Source organism: Canis lupus, chromosome 21 (assembly GCF_011100685.1).
Source record: "Canis lupus familiaris isolate Mischka breed German Shepherd chromosome 21, alternate assembly UU_Cfam_GSD_1.0, whole genome shotgun sequence".
Classification (NCBI taxonomy): domain Eukaryota; kingdom Metazoa; phylum Chordata; class Mammalia; order Carnivora; family Canidae; genus Canis; species Canis lupus.
In genome coordinates, this window is record NC_049242.1 from 6,363,573 (window position 1) to 6,372,758 (window position 9,186).

The 9,186-nt window shown below is 44.8% G+C and overlaps 1 long non-coding RNA gene and 1 other non-coding gene across 3 annotated transcripts; both read right to left on the bottom strand.

Annotated features, from left to right (window-relative positions):
• Window positions 1–127, bottom strand: MIR8812 (microRNA mir-8812). The gene has a single exon (NR_128752.1). It is a non-coding gene; the product is annotated as a microRNA mir-8812 (primary transcript).
• A 5,717-nt stretch (window positions 128–5,844) lies between these two features.
• Window positions 5,845–8,873, bottom strand: LOC111091621. Of its 2 annotated transcripts, none has more exons than XR_005375344.1 (3): window positions 8,727–8,873; window positions 7,554–7,634; window positions 5,845–6,158 (listed from the first exon to the last, which is right to left on the bottom strand). It is a non-coding gene; the product is annotated as an uncharacterized LOC111091621 (long non-coding RNA). The 2 variants fall into 2 exon arrangements; XR_005375343.1 differs by lacking the exon at window positions 8,727–8,873 and adding an exon at window positions 8,511–8,697.
• Window positions 8,874–9,186: the final 313 nt, after the last annotated feature.

A 9,186-nucleotide genomic window follows, 5' to 3' on the forward strand; every position in this document is an offset into this window, starting at 1 on the left:
GTTACAATCATCTGGGGCATGTAAGAAAGCACCAAAACCTAAGCCCCACCTCCAGTCAATTCAATCAGAATGACCTAGGGATGGAACTCAAATGATGCTACTCTCAAAGGCTCCAGTTAAGCAGGGGGTGCACCCAGGACTGGGGACCACTGGGCCAGGAAGTCACTGTGCTGCTTTCTGAGTTTTTCCTCAGTGGTGTATCTTACAGGATGAGATAAGCCTGATGTAGCTTTCCCTTTAATTTTGTTTTTGCTAATAAAAATCTAATATCATGCAAAAATTTAAAAAGAAAATCAGCAGTTGACTTAAAAAAAAATCACAACTGAACAGAAAGAAAATTTGGGGAGAAAAAAACAAACAAGAGGTTTGTTTCCACACCAGCAAGTTAACGGCTGCCGGCTCCTTCAGGGACGGACGTGGATGGAACCGTCACTCCTGGCCACTCACTTCAAGCCTTCGGATGGGTGGCAGTTCACTCACCAAATGTAGAGAAAGAAGTCACGGTCCTCATCACAGTGACCGAGCCTCCCTCAATGCGCCCCTGGGATAACTGGCTGTCCTGCTGACCCACTGCCATAGCAAAGTACCGTAAAGTGGGAGGCTCCGAAACAAGAGGAACGTGCTCCGTCACAGGTCTGGAGGTTAGAAGTCCCAAATCTGTCAGCGAGACCATGCTTTCTCCGAAGGCTCCAGGAGACAATCTGTCCTGCGCCTTTCTCTTAGCTTCTGTTGTTGCTGGCGAGCCTTGGCACTCCTTGGCTCAGAAACACACAGCACCAGTCTCTGTGATCGCCTGGTCTTCCCTCCGTGTGTGTCTGTGATTGTCTCTCTCCGCCTCTTGTAAGGACAGCACCCAGGCTGGATTAGGGCCCACCTGACAACCTCATCCTTGGACCTAAAACACCTGGTTCTTTGAATAAAGTGATCAAGCCATATGATGAGCTGACTAGACACAATTGCAGTGTTCAGAACTGAAGTGGTGGTGAAAGAATAAAAATGCAACAAGAAAATCTAACCCAGGTTAGCATGTGAAGAATTTACCTACCCACAAGGTAGGTAAATTGTGAGACGGGCACCTGGGTGACTCAGTGGTTGAGCATCTGCCTCTGGCTCAGGACGTGATCCCAGGGTCCTGGGGTCGAGTCCCGCATCGGGCTCCCCTCAGGAGCCTACTTCTCCCTCTGCCTGTGTCTCTTCCTCTCTCTGTGTGTTTCTCATGAATAAATAAATAAAATCTTTAAAAAAATTATGAGAGGATTATGGGAAGAGCATTTTGATTTATGAAAATGCTTTACTGCTTCGCCAGGGACCAACATTTAGACATCACATTATACTTTACAAATCACTTTCATGTATACTAACTCTCTCAGATACTCTCAGCAATCTTGTGACACAGAGGCTATGAGTTCATTTTACCGAGAGGATGAAGAGGCTCTCTGAGAAGTGGGACACCCAAGGCTTCTCATGGTCCCACAGACACGGGGCTCCTCTTCCTCGACCCCCAACACCCCTTCTCAGGGTCTTGACAGCTCTCCCCATCTTACATAACTGAATTTCTGGAATGTTGATTTGCAGCTTGGTGGGAGCATAAATATCCTGTGTCAAACTGTGTAAAATAAAACTTCTCTCTGCTTGTGGTCAACCCTAAAGCACTGAAAAGAAGAATCAGATTTCCTTGAGGAAAAATAAAAGAGCTTGTAAAACTTCATGGAGAATTTGGTAAATTTTGCCCATTCTTGGTGATAGATGGGCAAGATCTGTCCTCACCACCACCTAACTCCAGTCCCTTGGGTGCCCAGGCACCTACTGACCCCTTGTACTATTTAAGACAGCAGACTGGTGATTCTCTATTGACATTAAGAGTAAAATTGGTATGGGGCTGCTATGTTTGCTCCAGTGCATTTAAAAAGAAATCTCATTTGAAAAAAAAAAAAATTTCATTAAGAATGAGGTTTCCTTTTCTTTCTTTTCTTTTTTTTTTTTTAAGATTTTATTCATTCATGAGGGACACAGAAAGATAGGGAGAGACATAGGCAGAGGGAGAGAGAAGCAGGCTCCCTGCACGGAGCCCGATACAGGACTCGATCCTGGGACCCCGGATCAGGCCCTGAGCCAAAGGCAGACACGCTCAACCACTGAGCCACCCAGGCATCCCAAGAATGAAGTTTCCACTTGGGAAAACAGTGTCACAGACAACTGCCTATAACAATTCTACCACTCTTAATTTATCTCCCATACTAACTTGTGTCTTAGTCCTCTCCATGGGGGCATTCACCACACATGGGATAGAGGCCCAGAATCACCTACTCTCTCTAAGGACTGGCCTTAGGCAAAATCCCATTGACATATTTTGTGAACACTTTCTGAGCACCAACATCTCCCAGTGTATATGTAGTAAATAAAACAGCAAAATCCCCATTCTCTGATGGAAAGGAAGAGAGATGACAGGCCCACTAAATGAAGAAGTCGTATGCAGTATCTTAGTAGGACAATGGGGTGAGTGGAAGAAGGACTTTATAAACATTCAGCTTCAGGACTTCAGCTTCTACTCTGAGAAATATGGAGGTCTTTGAATAAAGGAGGTTGTAAGAGAGGTTTTGAACAAATGACAAGATCTGATTTATGTTTTAAAAGGATCATTCTGGCTGCTGTTTTGAGAACAGGGAGTGTGGACTAGGGATGTGTGGCAAGAGTAGACAAAAAGGAATCCAAGATCTTGTATACCCAAGAGACAAGTAAGGATGACTTGAGCCAAGGAAGCGACAATGGGGCCCATGACAAATGGCCATGCTCTGTGTTAAAGAGAATGGAAGTTTCTTGATAGATGGGATGTGAGACAAAAGGAAAAGAAAGGAATCGGTAATGACTCCAAGGTTTTCATCCTAAATAACTAGAAAGATAGAGTTCTCATCAACCAAGATGTAAATACTGGTTTGAGGAAAAAGGTGAACATTTGGTAACCTTTCTTGTTAGAGATGTCTACTAGCCATCCTCGGGGAGATGTCTGGAGTTCCAGGGAGGTTGTCAGCATGTAAGGGAAATTTCACATCATGAGACTGGACACACGCATCAGGACGATATAGGTACAGAGGAGACTAGACCCAAGCGGCCCCCAGGCACTCCAGCATTTGGAGCCTGAAGAGATGAGAAGGAACCAGCAGAGAAGACTGAGAAGGAGTTGCCAGTGACGAGGGAGGAGAACCAGGTGAGCATGCGGCCCAGGAGCCATGCAAGAAAGGAAGAAATGTGATCAATTCTGCCAAATGCTGTACAAGTCAGTGGCTCGACTTTGGGATTGAGCAATGTGGAGGCCATAGTGGAGTAGATCCTTAAGGCCAAGGGCTGTGCCTACAGATTTGTGTCCAGAAAATTTGTCATGATACCATCAAGAATCCTGGAAGTTGCGAATTCTTCTCTGACATGATTTTCCCCACTGTTTAATTTGTTCAAACTCCTTTAAAGCCAAGAATAATCACATTCTTAAATTTATCCAGAATCTATCCCATCCCTTTTCACCAACTTCAGAAATCACTGGAGCTAACTGCATCCTCTCTGTTCCATTCTGTTGGTTTTGACCCTGAGACTAACTCCTGATTTCACTTGCTAGTTGTGTAAAATGGGACAATTACTTCAATTTCTTTACCTATAAAACGGGAATTTTAGTAAGAGCTCAGGGAAGCTTTGTAAGAGTTAAATGAGAAGATGTTTGTATAGCACTGAGAAGGTAACATTGCTGGTAGAGCTAGGCAGTTTCTCAATCCCACCATGAGTTTACTGCCTACATGACCAAAGGTAGGGAGGACAAATCACTTTGAGAGGTAAATGCAGGGTGGGTCACTAAATTCCTTCACTAGCTAGTAACTTCTTTTCTAGAAACATATCTCCCACTGTACAAACTGGAGTGTCAGCGAAATTAGGAAATTTGTATATGTCATTGGATGTTCCAATGGCTTGGCAGCATTTGAAACCCGTGCAATTTAGATTTGCAATTACTACTAAGGATCAATTACACTGGGTACAGCAGTCTCAAGAAGGAGCAAGTAAGGAGAGGGGTGGAGTAAATAATTCCCCTTGAGTGGGTTTTCCCAGAAGACTCTTGCATGTAGTACTGATGGCTTAAAAAAAAAAAAAAAAAATATTCCAGGCCAAGGAAGAGCATGTGTGAGTGAATAGTCTTTAAAGAGCATGGCTTTTGTGGGTAAATAGTTCCATAAGAACAAAGAAGATGGTAAAAGGGTCAGGATCCGGACAGGGCAGTAGGTGGAGAGTAAGGAGTTGAAGCAAGAAAAGAAGGTGGGGACATGTCAATGAGGGCCTGCCAATGCCAAGGGGTGAGCTTTCCTGAAAGGAAATAACTAGAACCACTGAAGAGCTTTCTGTAGGAAGTGGCATGGCCAGATCTGTATGTTAGGGCTATGACTCGGACGACAGGATGTAAGAATGTCTAGAAAGTGGAGGACAGTGGAACCAAAGGCTGCTGACGTCATTTCCATTTCTCTGTGTGACATATTCCATTCTTCTTCAACCTCCATAGATGTCATGAGAATATTCTTCTGGGCAGCCTGGGTGGCTCAGCGGTTTAACGCTGCCTTCAGCCCAGGGCGTGATCCTGGAGACCCGGGATCGAATCCCGAGTTGGCTCCCTGCATGGAGCCTGCTTCTTCTTCTGCCTGTGTCTCTGCCTCTCTCTCTCTCTCTCTCTCTCTCTCTCTCTCTCTCTCTCTGTGTCTCATGAATAAATAAAATCTTTTAAAAAAAAATTTAAAAAAGAATATTCTTTAAAAAAAAAGAATATTCTTCTATCATATACTTGAGAAGATCTCCCAGTTTCAAATGTCATCACTCTATTCTCTTCCAACTCTGTTGCTCTTGCTCTTCCCAGATACTCTGAGACTGCTGGAATTCTCCTGAGAGATCTCCTTGACCTTGTTCATAGTATCCCAATGATTTCCCCCCAAATTTCATACAATGGTGGCAGTTTCTCCAAAGTCAGTGATGCCACCTGGAGTAACAGGTGACATGATGGCTGCCATCTTCTTACCAACCCCCTATCTTCTAGGCATGCTATACCTGTCACTAGGGGCCCTTGGGTAAGGATCAAAGCCCCCAGAAGGACTCTCCTTGGGGTTCAAAGAGTATGATGATCTTGAGATAATTCCTCCCAGAATGAGGTTGTATGGGATGCAAAGAGCAGCAGCTCTGGAGTCAAGGGTGTGTCTACTCAGAGGCCCTGCCCCTTTCTATGGTCATTCTGGCACCTTCCTTAGTCCCAGAGAGAGACAAAGCTGCTTCTCCCAGGCTGCTCCTGCTGCCTTTCCTCAGCAGACCACTGCTGAAAATACAGATGCCCTGTCCTTGGCCTAATAAATAGCTTTGGACCCTCTGGACCTTCTACCGAAGGTCACTTCCTTTCCATCTTGACCCGTTTCTTCTTCCTGCCAAATCTCAAGTATGTTCTGACTCTTTCCGTAATTAGACAAATGCATGGCCATAGTGAGAGTCACCTAAGGCCAGCTTACAATCCCTTCCCCGTGCCCCTGTCTGAAGCTGGCCACACTGCCAACAGCCACGTCCTAGACATGGTCACACTTGTGGAGATTTTGGCTTTCCCAGACTCCTCTAACTCCCCAGAACTTCAATAATTGGTTTCTACCAAACATCTTGGGGAAGGCTTATTTTGATTACACGCTTTTCCCACTCCCAGAACCTTCCACGATCATATGGAGTAACAGAATTACAGGCTGACTCCTAGAGGCCCTCTGTCCACCCTGCCTCTGGGCAGGAAAATAACGGAACGAAGTAGTCTGCCAAGAACAATATGGCACGATGCCTGGCAAGTCGCCAAATGTGTATTCTCACGGCTACAACGGCTTGGGCGCTCACGTAGTAACTCGAGCAACTGACAGAGACAGACGCACAGTCCTCTCTGAGGACCAGGGCCTGGGCCGCTGGAGGGACTGGAGCACGGCGTGTGCACTTCCACGTTGGTTTAATTAAAAGGGACAAAAGCAAGAAGGGAGTCTTTCTTTTCCCCCCAGCTTTCTCTGAATGCTGTATCTGAACGGAAGAAACAGATTGTGGCTCAAGGCCAACTTCCGGCTAGCGTAAAGATGGGGCAACTCGTCTTGATGTTTGCCAGAGGTTCTTACTAATGCATCCTAGAAAAATAAGATGTAATTGACAACAAGCATAGAAAAGTTAGCGTCATTAAAAGCCAGCATATGCGTAAGTTTTCAAATATGTAAGTCCCCGGTAGCAGGCCTTATGAACAAGGCTTTTGAAGCTAATGGGAGTGAGGATGAGGGAGGAGCTGGATTCTACTTGAGGACCGAGGCAGTCTTGCTCTTTAAATATCTTAAACCACCTCTCGATAAAGCACACAGAATCATCCTGTGATGACAAAACAATATGTCTGTTTTTTGAACAAGGATCAAAACTTTAAGCTAAAAGTAAATGCACTGAACAATGGTGAGGAGGTATCTGGGACAGAGTCGGCTCAGCGCTCCATATACCAGAAAACATGAAAGGTTTTCTTCGCATGTCAGCCGGGCCCACCCTGAGGTGAGACCTGTTTTGAGTTCCCAGCTGCTTATTATACTCATTTCACACCTCCTTGTTCCCTTACCCTTCCCTTGAATCCTACTGTTCTCCCTTCCAACCCAGCTCAGATATCCCCTTTCCCCTACTAAACATCGCTGCCCCTCCTCCAGATGACCTCTGGACCCAGAGCACATCTCTACTGCCATATTCTGGATGCTGCTTCATAATATATTTGTTACATCCCTGTCTCCTCCACTAGCCCATGAGATGGCCAACAGAGCATTGTGGCCCACAGGACTGGCGCAGAGCAGATGTTGAGAAAGTATTTGTGACATTGAATTGAATTGAAAATTGGTTGGAGCCCTCAAACCTCTCATGGTGGGGACTTCAGGCTGAGTTTCTCTGGCAGCAATTTCTTTTTTTCTTTTTTTAAAGAAATCCCTCCTCCAGGATTTTGAGAAGAAAATTTAAGAACAATATTTAAAATTCTAAATTTAAAATTCTAAATCATTCTCTTACCATTATCCAGAGCAGCTGTCTTGGGCTTCAGAAACTATGGTAAACCAGTAGGCTTAACCTCAATACAGAATTTTGAAGATTTCATTGAACATATTATCTAACAAGTTATTTATTCTTCCTACCTGGAAAGAAGTTCAATGTCTTCTTCAAAGGGTCTGATCAAACAGGTGAATATCAAGTGGAAATATTTTGCCTGCTTTCCTGATACTTTGGGAACCCCTAACAAAGGGATATTTGAAGAGCTTTTCTAAGTTGAGTTATTTTTAAGAACTTTTGACTAAGTTGAGGCCTGGCTGGCCTTCCTTTGTGTTCTAGCTGCTGTGTGGAATAGCCTGGTTTTGACTTTGTTCTGTAAAAAGGAAAGCAAACACCAGAAGCCTAAGCCCACAAGATAATGAACACCATGGAAAGGGGGAAATCTTTGATCCTTGGTTCTCTTTCACCAATCATGGAGTCCATCTACTTCCTTGCATCCCCACTGCCATGATACTCACCATATCCTTTGCTTGGACTATGGCAGTAGCTCCTTTTTTCTCTGTTTCCACTCTTGCCTTCCTTGACTTCCAGTCCATTTCCTACATGTATTTAAAAATATAAATCTGAATGTGTGAGACTCCCCAGGTTAAACACCGTCAAGGCTTAAACACTGTTGCTTTTTGAATCACTACAAAAATCTTTAGCCAGAACTCTAAGGCACTCCATGGTCTGGACCCCACCAGCCTACCCAGCCCCATCTTGCCCTAATCCTCCCTTATCTTACCCTCCAGCCATATGAACATATCTTTGTCTTCCCTGAAGGTGCCAGGCTATTCCCTCTGTCTGAAATGCTATCCCACTGCCAATATTCTCTTGGTTAACAACTTTGGGCTTTTAGATGTTAGCTTAAATGTTATTCCCTCAGAAGAAAAGTTCCCAACTCTCCAAGCTAGATTAGAGATACCTCTAATAAACTCTCATAGAAACTTGCACATTTCCTTCATTATCACATTTTATTAAAAGATTTGATTAATTTATTTGATAGAGAGAAAGAGGGGCACCTGGGTGGCTCAGCAGCTGAGCATCTGCCTTTGGCTCAGGTCGTGATTGTGGGGTCCTGGGATCAAGTCCTGGGATTGAGACTCGCATCAGATTCCTCAGAGGGAGCCTGCTACTCCCTCTGCCAATGTCTCTGCCTCTCTCTGTGTGAGTCCCTCATGAATAAATAAAATCTTTTTAAAAGAGAATGAGAGAGACAAAGAGAGATCAGGAGGCAGGAGAGAGTAGGAAGGGGCAGAGGGAGAAGCAGACTCCCCACAGAGGAGGGAGGCCATGGTGGGTCTCAATCCCAGGACCTGGAGATCAGGACCTGAACCAAAGTCCCAGGCTTAACCTACCAAGCCATCCACAAGTCCCTGGTTATCACATTTTAACTAATTTCCGTGGTTGTTCTGATGGCTCAGGATCCCACCTACCCTGTTCACCACCACACTGCCAGGACACAGCACAGCACTGGCCCCTGGAAGACCTGGGGCACATGTTTGTGTTGGGAATGAATGAGCAAGGACTCCCTGAGAGGAAGGCCTGCTTCCAGGCCTGGTTCTGCCCTCACTGAGCTGTGTGATCTTGGACAGGGCATTTAATCTCTCAGCCTGTTTCCTCCTCTGTGTTAACTTTAAAAATAAAAGTACCAGTTATTTTGCCAGCAAAAGATGGGAAGGATGGGTTTATTAGGGAAAAAGATATAACAAATGCAATCTAGGACAAGCAACATAACAGCAAAATCCAACTCAAGTCCCAAGAGCAAAGCAGAGGAACACTCTTTTACACAGGAAAGGATAGACCTGGAAGGGCTGTTATAAACAAAAAGTTCGTTGGATTAAACTGCCAGTTGGAAGTATAGAGGCTTCTCATTGGCTGGGCTATTGCAAGGGGAGGAGGCAAGCCATTCTTCCTCCTGCTGGGATAGCAAAGTAGTATCCACTGCAAGGTCTGCCTCTTCTTATTGAATTCGCAGGTGACCTCAAGTAGTAAGGAATGAGCTCCTGCTGCCAAACCTCTCCACTCCATCTTAGTGAGGTTTCCTTGTATTAATTTTCACAACTATAATACGGGATGATGACAATTGTTTTGCTTCCAGGGCTATTGAGA